The 14,716-nt window shown below is 48.3% G+C and overlaps 3 non-coding genes across 3 annotated transcripts; all 3 read left to right on the forward strand.

Moving 5' to 3' along the window:
- Positions 1 to 4,046: 4,046 nt before the first annotated feature.
- On the forward strand, positions 4,047 to 4,132 carry trnay-gua (transfer RNA tyrosine (anticodon GUA)). Its single transcript is given in 2 exon segments — positions 4,047 to 4,083; positions 4,097 to 4,132. It is a non-coding gene; the product is annotated as a tRNA-Tyr (tRNA).
- Positions 4,133 to 9,789: 5,657 nt separating this feature from the next.
- On the forward strand, positions 9,790 to 9,875 carry trnay-gua (transfer RNA tyrosine (anticodon GUA)). The gene is given in 2 exon segments: positions 9,790 to 9,826; positions 9,840 to 9,875. It is a non-coding gene; the product is annotated as a tRNA-Tyr (tRNA).
- Positions 9,876 to 13,515: 3,640 nt separating this feature from the next.
- Positions 13,516 to 13,601, forward strand: trnay-gua (transfer RNA tyrosine (anticodon GUA)). The gene is given in 2 exon segments: positions 13,516 to 13,552; positions 13,566 to 13,601. It is a non-coding gene; the product is annotated as a tRNA-Tyr (tRNA).
- Positions 13,602 to 14,716: the final 1,115 nt, after the last annotated feature.

The raw sequence follows: 14,716 nt of genomic DNA on the forward strand, positions 1-14,716 counted from the left end.
AAGAGACACTAGGATGAAAATCTGCATAATCATTGTCGGTAGTCGCCAGCGTGGCGAAGCTTGGTGTCGCTTTTCCTTCGATAGCTCAGTTGGAAGAGCGGAGGACTGTAGAGGAAATGGAGTCATCCTTAGGTCGCTGGTTCGAATCCGGCTCCAAGGATCGGGACTTCTTTTACTACGCCGATCATCAAGTCCGTACTACAGAACTTCTCGGTGGCTCAAGACTGCACTCCGAATTGCTCCGACTCGTGACGGGATAGAATACAGAGGCATCTAATCACATAACAGGCAAGGCCAGCAGATCACTGGGTCACATTTCAGAGCGCTATGTCCTCACGCTTGCTACTCTGACAGTACGACAACTCTCAGTCGTCCTAAAGTAACACAAAGATAGAAATATTAGGTTGGATATGATTAGATGATGAGGACACTCAGTCCTCGTTTACTGTAATTTTAAAATGCATGCCTTAAAAAATGATACTATGTTCCTCCGGTAGGATATCACAGAAACACAAGACAGACTTGAACATCAGTCACTGAAAGCAAGCATGCAAGTACAGCAGGCAGTGAAGAAAGCTCATGGCATGCTGGCCTTCATAACAAGGGGAGTTGAGCATAAGAGCAAAGAGGTCTTTCCGCAGCTATGCAGGGCCCTAGTGCGACCACACCTGGAGTACTGTGTGCAGTTGTGGTCTCCAAATTTGAAGAAGGACATTCTTGCTATTGAGGGAGTGCAGCGTAGGCTAATTTCCGGGATGGCGGGACTGTCATATGTCGAAAGTCTGGAGCGAATGGGCTTGCATAGTCTGGAATTTAGAAGGCTGAGAGGGGATCTTATTGAAACATAGATAGATAGATAGATAGATAGATAGATATTTTATTAATCCCGAGGGAAATTTGGTTTCGTTCCAGCCACACCAACCACGAATAGAGCGTAAGTATAGCAAAACAAAGCACCCAACAATCAAACAACAAAATGCAAAAGTGTGCCAGATGGAAAATAAGTCCTGGACCAGTCTATTGGTTCAGGGTGTCTGACCCTCCACGGGAGGAGCTGCACGTTCGATGCCCACAGGCAGGAACGACCTCCCGTGCCGCCAAGTGTTGTATCACGGTGGAATGTGGCCGAAGTCCAATAGTAAAAAGTTCAATATCCAGTCTGCAAACACGTTCCTCGATCAAATATATCCCGGATTGTACCATCTGTTGTTAATCAGATCAGTAAGCACCGAACCCCTTTATGCTCACCGCTCTCAGTGCACTTCCGGTCAGGCGGAACGGTATTAAACACCGAAATCCTCTTCTCCAAAAGTCTCTGTTGTCTCGACCCGTTCCTCTTTCCTCGGCTTTGTGACCCCCTCTGTGTGTTTTCCACCAGATTTCCGCAGGGGTGTCCACCGCTCTGTTCGCTCAGCCGGCCGGTATTTGCTGGTCCGTGGAATACACCATGTGACCTTGCTTCCGTCCCGTGTGTCGGGATGTAACCATTTCCAGCGCTAAAGAAAACCCAAATAAAACTCTCTCTTCCAGCATGTTAGAGAGGGTGCAGCATCGACGTGTTACCGTGAGGAAGAAAAATTCAAAAAAAATAGCGTAAATTAAAAAGTAAAGAAGAAAGTAAGTAAAAATAGATCGGAACGGCTGAACCCGGGTGCATACGCGACCGGCGCATGCGCACTAAGGATATAAGATTATTAAAGGATTGGACACGCTGCAGGCAGGAAGCATGTTCAGCTGATGGGTGAGTCCAGAACCAGAGGCCACATTTTAAGAATAAGGGGTAGGCCATTTAGAACGGAGTTGAGGAAGAACTTTTTCACCCAGAGAGTGGTAGACATATGGAATGCTCTGCCCCAGAAGGCTGTGGAGGCCAAGTCTCTGGATGCTTTCAAGAAAGAGATGGATAGAGCTCTTAAAGATAGCGCTATCAAAGGTTATGGGGATAAGGCAGGAACTGGATACAGATTGTGGATGACCAGCCATGATCACAGTGAATGGCGGTGCTGGCTCGAAGGGCGGAATGCTCTACTTCTGCACCTATTATCTATTGCCCATTGTCTACTGACCAAGACTAAAAGTGACAAAATCCACATAATTCTACCATATAGTTAAGCAGTGCAAAGCAATACCGCAATTTGATTAGAGCAGACCATGGGCACGGTAAAAAAAAGTCTCAAAGACCCGATTGCCTCGTCATATCACGCAGACCGTAGAAGGAAGAAAATCCCCCTGCATGAGCCTCCAGAGGCAAATCGTCCATTGATGATGGAATTCAGTCATTGAGCTTTTCAGCTGATTTGTCATTTGGCTGTAGTTTTCCAAAAGTGTCGGAGAATGCGGCAACGAAATAGACAGGAACGGCAGATCCGAGAATGCTCTGTTTGATAGCAGTGTAGAATTCCAGGAGAATGTTGTGTCGTTGATGCAGTTTTACAATCTGCCAGAAGAAGTGGATGACGCGGCCGTTGCCTTGGTTCATGAAGATGTTCTGCTTCTGACACACGAGTTCCCTCCGTGGCATAATAATACAGGAAAGGTGAATCCTTTCTACCCTGTTTCTGTGCTTGATGAGCTAATTGAGGCAGCTGATTCTCGTTGGGGCTGGCTGCGTAAATACCTTCAGAGACCAGGGCGTGGTTGCTGGATTGTTCTTGTCTAACACCTTGTATCCTTCCCTCTGCCTTCTGTTTCCTCTCCTGAAGCCCTGCCCTGTCTTGCTGAAAACGCTCGCCTTGTGTTGCTGCAAACCCTCACCTTGTCTTGCTGGAAACCTTCCTCTTCTCTTGCTGGAAACGCCAGCTTTGTCTTGCTGGAAACGTTCGCCTTGTCTTGCTGGAAACGCTCGCCTTGTCTTGCTGGAAACGCTCGCCTTGTCTTGCTGGAAACCCTTGCCTTGTCTTGCTGGAAACCATCGCCTTGTCTTGCTGGAAACACTCGCTTTGTTTTGCTGGAAACACTCGTCTTGCCTTGCTGAAACGCTCACATGGTCTTGCTGGAAACGCTCGCCTTGGCTTGCAGGAAACCATCGCCTCGTCATGCCTGCAGTCTTGTACTGTAGTCACCCTGTTCCTAGCACCCTTCCTATTCCTTGCCTCCGCCCAGATAAGCCAGGCCGTCTTGCCGTTACCTGGCGTTGGTTCTGTCCCGTCCTGCCCCTTGCCTCTGTTGGGTGGTGATCGGCGCCCTGCCCAGGTGATCCGCGCCCTGCCCTGGAGGAACCTGCTAAGCCTTCCCTCAAGTCTCCAGCCTCCAGCCTCGCTTTTGCTCAGTTCTCCGGCCTCCAGCCTCGACGCGCCTCAAGTCTCCGTCCTCCAGCCTCGCCTCGCCTCAAGTTTCCTGACTCCTGTCTCCAGCCTCGTCTCGCCTCGCCTCAAGTCTCAAGTCTCAAGTCTCAGGTCTCGTCCCGCCTGACTGCCAAGACTCGTCCTTGCCTGGTTCTGGGGCCGAGCCAGAGGGAAGGAGTGCAAGTTCGGGCTCCTAGCTCCTTGTTCAGTCCTGTTGCGGGTTCCTGGTTTTCCTGTGCATGTCCTTGCCATCGCCCTGAATGCTAGTCCTGTCCCTAGTTCTTCAGTGTCTGTGTCTTGCGCTTGGGTCCGTTACCAGCCGGTGGCCGTATGACAATATCAATTCCAACTGCCGTCACAACCGGTTGTAAAAATAGACAGAAGTATAATTCTTTTCATGCAGGAGAATGAATTGTCGTTTGGGGACATGAAAAGTGACAGTGGCAGAGAGCGACCGTATGTGTGTCGGAGTGGTTGGTTGATGATTGAGTGAGTGTGTCTGTGTGTGAGCTGCTGATTGTGCAAGGGTGAGCAGTGACAGGCATGCAATGGTGCTTGTAGCGCTGAGCAAACTACAAGAGCTGTGTTGGAGTCGCACCGAGAATGGTGATTTGCGTCATGCGGTCGTCTGTGGCCCATAGTGTTGGAACAACTAGATATTACAATTGGCAGGCTGTTGCTCTGGGTGGAGAGACACTAGGATGAAAATCTGCATAATCATTGTCTGCAGGAGCCAGCGTGGCGAAGCTTGGTGTCGTTTTTCCTTCGATAGCTCAGTTGGTAGAGCGGAGGACTGTAGAGGAAATGGAGTCATCCTTAGGTCGCTGGTTCGAATCCGGCTCGAAGCATCGGGACTTCTTTTACTACGCCGATCATCAATTCCGTAGTATGGAGCTTCTCGGTGGCACAAACTGCAGTCCGAATTGCTCCGACTCGTGACGGGATAGAATACAGAGGCATCTAATCACATAACAGGCAAGGCCAGCAGATCACTGGGTCACATTTCAGAGCGCTATGTCCTCACGCTTGCTGCTCTGACACTACGACAACTCTCACTCGTCCTAAAGTAACACAGATATGGAAATATTAGATTAGATTAGATTAGATTAGGTTATGACGACATTCAGTCCTCGGTCTTTTGAATCAACTTACAATGCATTAAAAAATTATACAATATTCCTCCGGTATGATATCACAAAAACAGAAGAAGTCCAAGACTAAAAGTGACAAAATCCACATAATTCAAAGAGCTTTTACAAGTATATTAAGAGAAAAAGGATTGTAAGGGGTAAAATTGGTCCTCTTGAAGATCAGAGTGGTCGGCTTTGTGCGGAACCAAAGGAAATGGGGGAGATTTTAAATAGGTTTTTTGCGTCTGTATTTACTAAGGAAGCTGCCATGAAATCTATGGAATTGAGGGAATGAAGTAGTGAGACCATGGCAACTGTACAGATTGAAAAGGAAAAGGTGCTTGCTGTCTTGAGGAAAATTAAAGTGGATAAATCCCCGTGACCTGACAGGGTGTTCCCTCGGACCTTGAAGGAGAGTAGTGTTGAAATTGCGGGGGCCCTGGCAGAAATATTTGAAATGTCGCTGTCTACGGGTGAAGTGCCGGAGGATTGGAGAGTGGCTCATGTTGTTCCGTTGTTTAAAAAAGGATCGAAAAGTAATCCGGGAAATTATAGGCCGGTGAGTTTAACGTCAGTAGTAGGTAAGTTATTGGAGGGAGTACTAAGAGACAGAATCTACAAACATTTGGATAGACAGGGGCTTATTAGGGAGAGTCAACATGGCTTTGTGCGTGGTAGGTCATGTTTGACCAATCTGTTGGAGTTTTTCGAGGAGGTTACCTGGAAAGTGTCTGAAGGGAAGGTAGTGCATATTGTCTACATGGACTTCAGTAAGGCCTTTGACAAGGTCCCGCATGGGAGGTTAGTTAGGAAAATTCAGTCGCTAGGTATACATGGAGAGGTGGTAAATTGGATTGGACATTGGCTCGATGGAAGAAGCCAGAGAGTGGTGGTAGAAAATTGCTTAGCTGAGTGGAGGCCTGTCACTAGTGGTGTGCCACAGGGATCCGTGCTGGGTCCATTGTTATTTGTCATATATATCAATGAACTGGATGATAATGTGGTAAATTGGATCAGCAAGTTCGCTGATGATACAAAGATTGGAGGTGTAGTAGACAGTGAGGAAGGTTTTCAGAGCCTGCAGAGGGACTTGGACCAGCTGGAAAAATGGGCTGAAAAATGGCAGATGGAGTTTAATACAGACAAGTATGAGGTATTGCACGTTGGAAGGACAAACCAACGTAGAACATACAGGGTTAATGGTAAGGCACTGAGGAGTGCAGTGGAACAGAGGGATCTGGGAATACAGATACAAAATTCCCTAAAAGTGTCGTCACAGGTAGATAGGGTCGTAAAGAGAGCTTTTGGTACATTGGCCTTTATTAATCGTAGTATTGATTATAAGAGCTGGAATGTTATGATGAGGTTGTATAAGGCATTTGTGAGGCCGAATCTGGAGTATTGTGTTCAGTTTTGGTCACCAAATTACAGGAAGGATATAAATAAGGTTGAAAGAGTGCAGAGAAGGTTTACAAGGATGTTGCCGGGACTTGAGAAACTCAGCTACAGAGAAAGGTTGAATAGGTTGGGACTTTATTCCCTGGAGCGTAGAAGAATGAGGGGAGATTTGATTGAGGTATATAAAATTATGATGGGTATGGATAGAGTGAATGCAAGCAGTCTTTTTCTACTGAGGCAAGGGGTGAAATAAACCAGAGGACATAGGTTAATGGTGAGGGGGGAAAAGTTTAAAGGGAACATTAGGGGGGGCTTCTTCACACAGAGTGGTGGGAGTATGGACTGAGCTGCCAGACGAGGTGGTAAATGCGGATCTTTTTTAACATTTAAGAATAAATTGGACAGATACATGGATGGGAGGTGTATGGAGGGAAATGGTCCATGTGCAGGTCAGTGGGACTAGTCAGAAAATGGTTCGGCACAGTCAAGAAGGGCCAAAGGGCCTGTTTCTGTGCTGTAGTTTCTGTTGTTCTATGGTTCTAATTCTACCATATAGTTAAGCAGTGCAAAGCAATACCGCAATTTGATAAGAGCAGACCATGGGCACGGAAAAAAAAGTCTCAAAAACCCGATTGCCTCGTCATCTCACGCAGACGGTAAAAGGAAGAAAATCCCCCTGCCATGAGCTTCCAGCGGCTCGAACTTGCCGATGCAGCGTCCTGGAAGCACCGGACCACAGTACAAAGTGTGAGTCCGTCCGAAATCTTCCAGCCTCCGACCAGCGCTCCGACACCGAGCACCGAGCAACCTCTCTGCCGAACGTTTCCACCCGGGCCCCGGCCGCCAAGTAACAGGCAAAGCCGAGAATTCGGGGCATTTCCCTCCGGGAATTTCCGATCACACAGTAGCCGCGGCAGCGAAGAAGGCATTTCAGGAGTTTCACCAGATGTTTCTCCGTTCTCTCACGTCTGCCGCCATCAAATCAGAATTGTGCACGGCCTCCTACCTGACAGATAAGAGATATGCATCACCGGAGAGGCCGCGTGTAGCAAGTGTACAGAGGAAGAGACCGACACAAAGGCCCAAATGGAACATCGGTCACCTCTTCGTTGGAAGACATTTAGCAATCAGTCTAGGATGAGCAATTCCAAACTGCACGAGCAAGGGATGCCAGAATCTGAATTTCGGCTGATCGTTGGAGGGCACCGTTGAAAGCGAAGGCAGCTAACGGCATTGCCATCGCCCTTATGTCGTTTCCATATATCCGTTGAGGTGGAATTCGGCTCATCTGTGGGTGGCGCAAGTCCGGATCAAAATCTTCATATTTCTGCGAGTGATTTGAAGTGAGAGCTGTGAAACAGAAGAGTCAGATGTGCATTAGATGTACAGCTACATGAAATTTGAGCGCCCTGCAGAAGCGAGCTCTTGGAACAGCAGGTTTGCAGTGTGCATATGTCTGCAGTGTTTTGTCCCTCCTATCATCTTCCCGGAGAGAGGCAAATCGTCCATTGATGATGGAATTCAGTCATTGAGCTTTTCAGCTGATTGGTCATTTTGCTGTAGTTTTCCAAAAGTGTCGGAGAATGCGGCAACGAAATAGTCAGGAACGGCAGATCCGAGAATGCTCTGTTTGATAGCAGTGTAGAATTCCAGGAGAATGTTGTGTCGTTGATGCAGTTTTACAATCTGCCAGAAGAAATGGATGACGCGGCCATTGCCTTGGTTCATGAAGATGTTCTGCTTCTGACACACGAGTTCCCTCCGTGGCGTAATAATACAGGAAAGGTGAATGCGGGAAGGTTGCTAACAGTGGTGCTGTTGGTGATATGTTGGTGTTGAGGGGCCAGATTTCAGCTGAGGGGCATCTGCATGTTCACAGAAGCGACGCATTGCACGGTAGGTTTCGGTGTCTCCATGAGGAAGTGATTTTACGTCTAATTTTTGTCGCTACTTTGAAGTCTAGATATCTGTTATAGTCCGGTCCGTGATGTCCATATTCCGGTTTATGGTCCGATTCATCGACCCTTGCTCCAAGTTTCCTTTCTACCCTGTTCCTGTCCTTGTTGAGCTAATTGAGGCAGCTGATTCTCGTTGAGGTTGGCTGCATAAATACCTTCACAGAGCAGGGCGTGGTTGCTGGATTGTTCTTGTCCTAACACCTTGTATCCCTCCCTCTGCCTTCTGTTTCCTCTCCTGAAGCCCTGCCCTGTCTTGCCGGAAACGCTCGCCTTGTCTTGCTGAAAACGCTCGCCTTGTCTTGCTGGAAACCCTCACCTTGTCTTGCTGGAAATCCTCTCCTTCTCTTGCTGGAAACGCCCGCCTTGTCTTGCTGGAAACGCTAGCCTTGTTTTGCTGGAAACGCTGGCCTTGTTTTGCTGGAAACGCTGGCCTTGTCTTGCTGGAAACCCTCGCCTTGTCTTGCTGGAAACACTCGCCTTGTTTTGCTGGAAACACTCGTCTTGCCTTGCTGGAAACGCTCAACTGGTCTTGCTGGAAACGCTCGCCTTGGCTTGCTGGAATCCATCGCCTCGTCATGCCTGCAGTCTTGTACTGTAGCCACCCTGTTCCTAGCTCCCTTCCTATCCCTTGCCTCCGCCCAGGTAAGCCAGGCCGTCTTGCCGTTACCTGGGGTTGGTTCAGTCCCGTCCTGTCCCTTGCCTCTGTTGGGTGGTGATCCGCGCCCTGCCCAGGTGATCCGCGCCCTGCCCAGGAGGAACCTGCTAAGCCTCGCCTCAAGTCTGAAGCCTCTAGCCTCGCCTTGCCTCAAGTCTCCAGCCTCCAGCCTCGCCTTGCCCCAAGTCTCCGGCCTTCAGCCTCGCTTTTGCTCAGGTCACGGCCTCCAGCCTCGACTCGCCTCAAGTGTCAAGTCTCAAGTCTCAGGTCTCGTCCCGCCTGCCTGCCAAGACTCGTCCTTGCCTGGTTCTGGGACCGAGCCAGAGGCAAGCCCCAGGTACTGGGTCCTTGTGCAGTCTCTGGCTCGGAGTCCAAGCCCGGGCTCCTAGCTCCCTTGTTCAGTCCTGTTCCAGGTTCTTGGTTTCCCTGTCCATCTCCTTGCCATCGCCCTGTATCCTAGTCCTGTCCCTCGGACTTCAGTGCCTGTGTCTTGCACTTGGGTCCGTTACCAGCCCGTGCCCGTATGACAATATCAATTCCAACTGCCGTCACAATCGGTTGTAAAAATAGACAGAAGGATAATTCTTTGCATGCGCGAGAATGAATTGTCGTTTGGGGACATGAAAGGTGACAGGGGCAGAGAGCGACCGTATGTGTGTCTGAGTGGTTGGTTGATGATTGAGTGAGTGTGTCTGTGTGTGAGCTGATGATTGTGGAACGGTGAGCAGTGCCAGGCATGCAATGGCGCTAGTGGCGCTGAGCAAATTACAGGAGGTGGATCGGATGTGCTGGGGAATTAGCTCAAATGGTAGAGCGCTCGCTTAGCATGCGAGAGGTAGCGAGATCGATGCTCGCATTGTCCATTGGCATTTTGTATCCAGAGGCACCCATCTGATTAAATTGCGCTGAAGTTTGGAACGCACAGAATATAGGTCTGGCAGAGAGGGACATGAACGTGTCAAAGGAAAGGGGGAGATGTCGTAGGTCTGCTGCGTTAAAGGCAGATACGACGAAAAGCTTGCTGGCATCTGGTGTTTCAGTAATGCATGCGCTGCAGGCGACCATTCAGACAGAAATGAGTTAAGTGTTCAAAACGAAATTGCCCTGAACACTGGGCGAAATGAGAAAGCTGAGTGGCCTTTGGTTTTGTCAAGCAAAGAAGATCAAAAAGCTGTGTTGCAGTCGCACCGAGAATGGTGATAAGCTCGGTGATGGGCGTCATCCGGTCGCCTGTGGCCCCTAGTGCTGGAAGGACTAGATATTGCAATTGGCAGGCTGTTGCTGTGGGTCGGGAGACACCAGGATGAAGATGCGCATAATCATTGTCGGTGGGAGCCAACGTGGCGAAACTTGGTGTCGCTTTTCCTTCGATAGCTCAGTTGGTAGAGCGGAGGACTGTAGAGGAAATGGAGTCATCCTTAGGTCGCTGGTTCGAATCCGGCTCGAAGGATCGGGACTTCTTTTACTACGCCGATCTTCAAGTCCGTACTACAGAGCTTCTCGGTGGCACAAGACTGCACTCCAAATTGCTCCGACTCGTGACGGGATTGAATACAGAGGCATCTAATCACATTACAGGCAAGGCCAGCAGATCACTGGGTCACAGTGCAGAGCACTATGTCCTCACGCTTGCTGCTGTGACAGTACGACAACTCTCACTCGTCCTAAAGTAACACAAAGATAGGAATATTAGATTGGATATGATTAGATGATGAGGACACTCAGTCCTCGTTTACTGTAATTTTAAAATGCATGCCTTAAAAAATGATACCATGTTCCTCCGGTATGATATCACAGAAACACAAGACAGACTTGAACATCAGTCACTGAAAGCAAGCATGCAAGTACAGCAGGCAGTGAAGAAAGCTCATGGCATGCTGGCCTTCATAACAAGGGGAGTTGAGCATAAGAGCAAAGAGGTCCTTCTGCAGCTATACAGGGCCCTAGTGAGAACACACCTGGAGTACCGTGTGCAGTTTTGGTCTCCAAATTTGAGGAAGGACATTCTTGCTATTGAGGGAGTGCAGCGTAGGTTCACAAGGCTAATTTCTGGGATGGCGGGAGTGTCATATGTCGAAAGATTGGAGCGACTGGGCTTGTATATTCTGGAATTTAGAAGGCTGAGAGGGGATCTTATTGAAACATAGATAGATAGATAGATAGATAGATAGATAGATAGATAGATAGATAGATAGACAGATATATAGATAGATATACTTTATTGATCCCGAGGGAAAGTTGGTTTCGTTACAGCCGCACCAACCAAGCATAGAGCGTAAGTGTAACAATACAAAAAACTCCAACAATCAAACAGCATTATGCAAACTATGCCAGATGGAAAGTAAGTCCAGGACCAGTGTATTGGCTCAGGGTGTCTGACCCTCCACGGGAGGAGCTGCACGTTTGATGGCCGCAGAAAGGAACGACCTCCTGTGCCGCCAAGTGTTGTATCACGGTGGAATGTGGCCGAAGTCCAACAGTAACAAGTTCAATATCCAGTCTGCAAACACGTTCCTCGATCGTAATATACCCCGGATTGTGCCATCCGTTGTTAACCAGATCAGTAAGCACCGAACTGCTTTATGCTCACCGCTCTCAGTGCACTTCCGGTCAGGCGGAAAGGTATTAAACACCGAACTTCTCTTCTCCAAAAGTCTCTGTTGTCTCGACCCGGTCCTCTTTCCTCGGCTTTGTGATCCGCCTCTGTGTGTTTTCCTCCGGATTTCAGCAGGGGTGTCCACCGCTCTGTTAGCTAAGCCGGCCGGTATTTGCCGGCTCGTGAAGTACACAATGCGACCTTGCTTCCGTCTCGCGTATCGGGATGTAACCATTACCAGAGCTGAAGAAAACCCAAGTAAAACTCTTTCTACCAGCATGTTAGAGAGGGTGCAACGTCGACGTGTTAACGTGAGGAAGAAAAATACAAAAAAAAACGTAAATTATAAAGTAAGAAGAAGAAAGTAAAAAGAGATCGGAACGGCTTAACCAGGGTGCATGCACGACCGGTGCATGCGCACTAACCATATCGATTATTGAGGGATTGGGCACGGTGAAGGCAGGAAACATGTTCCCGCTGATGCGTGAGACCAGAACCAGAGGCCACATTTTAAGAATAAGGGGTGGGTCATTTAGAACGGAGTTGAGGAAAAACTTTTTCACCCAGAGAGTGGAAGACATATGGAATGCTCTGCCCCAGAATGCTGTGGAGGCCAAGTCTCTGAATGTTTTCAAGAAAGAGATGGATAGAGCTCTTAAAGATAGCGGAATCAAAGGTTATCGGGATAAAGCAGGAACGGGATACAGATTGTGGATGAAAAGGCATGATCACAGTGTGTGGCAGTGCTGGCTCGAAGGGCCGAATGGCCTACTTCGGCACCTATTGTCTATTGACCAAGACTAAAATTGACAAAAACACATAATTCTACCAAATAATTACAGCAGTGCAAAGTAATACCGTAATTTGATAAGAGGAGACCATGGGCACCGCAAAAAATATTTCAAAGACCTGATAGCCTCATCATCTCACGCAGACGGCAAAAGGAAGAAACTCCCCCTGCCATTAGCTTCCAGCGCCGCGAACGTGCTGATGCAGCGTCCTGGAAGCACCCGACCAGCCCTCTGGCACCGAACACCGAGCACCATCTCTGCCGAGCGCATCGACCCAGGCCGCGGCCGCCGAGTAACAGGTTAAGCAGGGGATTCGGGGCATTCCCCTCCGGAGATTTCCAATCACACAGTTGCAGCGGCAGCGAAGCAGGCATTTCAAAAGTTTCACCAGATGTTCCTCCTTGCTCTCACGTCTGCCTCCATCAAATCAGAATTGTGCACGGCCTCCTACTTGACAGATAACAGATATGCATCACCGGAAAGGCCGCGCGTAGCAAGTGTACAGAGGAAGAGACCGACACAAAGGCCCAGATGGAACATCGGTGACCTCTTCGTTGAAAGACATTCAGCAATCAGTCTAAGTTGAGCGATTCCAAAGTGCACGAGCAAGGGATGCCAGAATCTGAATTTCGGCGCATCGTTGGAGGGCAACGTTGAAAGCGAAGGCAGCTAACGACATTGTTAACGGCCTTATGTCGTTTCCATATATCCGTTGAGTTGCAATTTGGCTCAACTGATGTGGTGGCAGAAGTCGGGAGAAGAATCTCCATATTTCTGCAAGTGGTTTGAAGTGGGAGCTGTGAAACAGAAGAGGCAGATCTGCATTAAGTGTACAGGAGCATGAAATTGGATCGTCCTGCACAAGCGAGCTCTTGGAACAGCAGGTTTGCAGTGTGCGTATGTCTGCAGTGTGTGGTCCCTCCTATCATCGACCCGGAGAGAAGCAAATCGTCCCGTGATGATGGAATTCAGTCATTGAGCTGTGCAGCTGATTTGTCATTTGGCTGTACTTTTCCAAAAGTGTCGGAGAATGCGGCAACGAAATCGGCAGGTATGGCGGATTCGAGATTGCTCCTTTGAGTGCAGTGTAGATTTCCACCAAAATGAAGAGTTGTAGATGGAGTTTTACAATCTGCCAGAAGAAATAGATGACGCGGCCATCTCCTTGGTTCATGAAGATGTTCTGCTTCTGACACATGAGTTCCCACCGGGGCGTAATGATCCAGGAAAGGTGAATGCGGAAATGTTGCTAAATCTGGTGTTGTTGGTGATATGTGGGTGTTGAGGGCCAGATTTCAGATGACCTGAATATGCATGACACGATATGTTTCGGTGTCTCTGTGAGGAAGTGATTGTACGCCGAATGTTTGTCGCTATATTGAAGTGGAGATATCAATTCCAACTGCAATAACAATCGGTTGTAAAAATAGACAGAAGGATATTTCTTTCCATGCGGGAGAATGATTTGTCGTTCGGGGACATGAAAGGTGACAGTGGCAGAAAGCGACCGTATGTGTGTCTGAGTGGTTGGTTGATGACTGAGTGAGTGTGTCTGTGTGTGAGCTGATCATTTTGGCCCCTAGTGCTGGAAGGACTAGATAGTACAATTGGCAGGCTGTTGCTCTGGGTCGAGAGACACCAGGATGAAAATCTCCATAATCATTGTCATAGGAGACAGCGCGGCGAAGCTTGGTGTCGCTTTTCCTTCGATAGCTCAGTTGGTAGAGCGGAGGACTGTAGAGGAAATGGAGTCATCCTTAGGTCGCTGGTTCGAATCCGGCTCGAAGGATCGGGATTTCTTTTACTACGCCGATCATCAATTCCGTACTACAGAACTTCTCGGTGGCACAAGACTGCAGTCCGAATTACTCCGACTCGTGACGGGATAGAATACAGAGGCATCTAATTACAGAACTGGCAAGGCCAGCTGATCACTGGGTCACATTTCAGAGCGCTATGTCCTCATGATTGCTGCTCTGACACTACGACAACCGTGACTCGTCCCAAGGTAACACAGAGATGGAAATATTACATTAGATTAGATTAGGTTATGACGACATTCAGTCCTCATTCTTTTAAATCAACTTACAGTGCATTAAAAGCTGATACAATGTTCCTCCGGTATGATATCACAAAAACACAAGAAGACCAAGACTAAAAGTGACAAAATCCACATAATTCAAAGAGCTTTTACAAGTATATTAAGAGCAAAAGGATTGTAAGGGGTAAAATTGGTCCTCTTGAAGATCATAGTGGTCGGCTCTGTGCGGAACCAAAGGAAATGGGGGAGATTTTAAATAGGTTTTTTGCGTCTGTAATTACTAAGGAAGCTGCCATGAAATCTATGGAATTGAGGGAATGAAGTAGTGAGACCATGGCAACTGTACAGATTGAAAAGGAAAAGGTGCTTGCTGTCTTGAGGAAAATTAAAGTGGATAAATCCCCGTGACCTGACAGGGTGTTCCCTCGGACCTTGAAGGAGAGTAGTGTTGAAATTGCGGGGGCCCTGGCAGAAATATTTGAAATGTCGCTGTCTACGGGTGAAGTGCCGGAGGATTGGAGAGTGGCTCATGTTGTTCCGTTGTTTAAAAAAGGATCGAAAAGTAATCCGGGAAATTATAGGCCGGTGAGTTTAACGTCAGTAGTAGGTAAGTTATTGGAGGGAGTACTAAGAGACCGAATCTGCAAGCATTTGGATAGACAGGGGCTTATTAGGGAGAGAAGTCGATGTTCATGCCATCAGGTTGGAGGTTTAATTCCATATCCCATTCCCATTCTGACATGTCTGTCCACGGCCTCCTCTACTGTGGAGATGAAGCCACACTCAGGTTGGAGGAACAACACCTTATATTCCGTCTGGGTAGCCTCCAACCTGATGGCATGAACATCGACTTCTCTAACTTC

Source organism: Mobula hypostoma, chromosome 1 (assembly GCF_963921235.1).
Source record: "Mobula hypostoma chromosome 1, sMobHyp1.1, whole genome shotgun sequence".
Taxonomy (NCBI): domain Eukaryota; kingdom Metazoa; phylum Chordata; class Chondrichthyes; order Myliobatiformes; family Myliobatidae; genus Mobula; species Mobula hypostoma.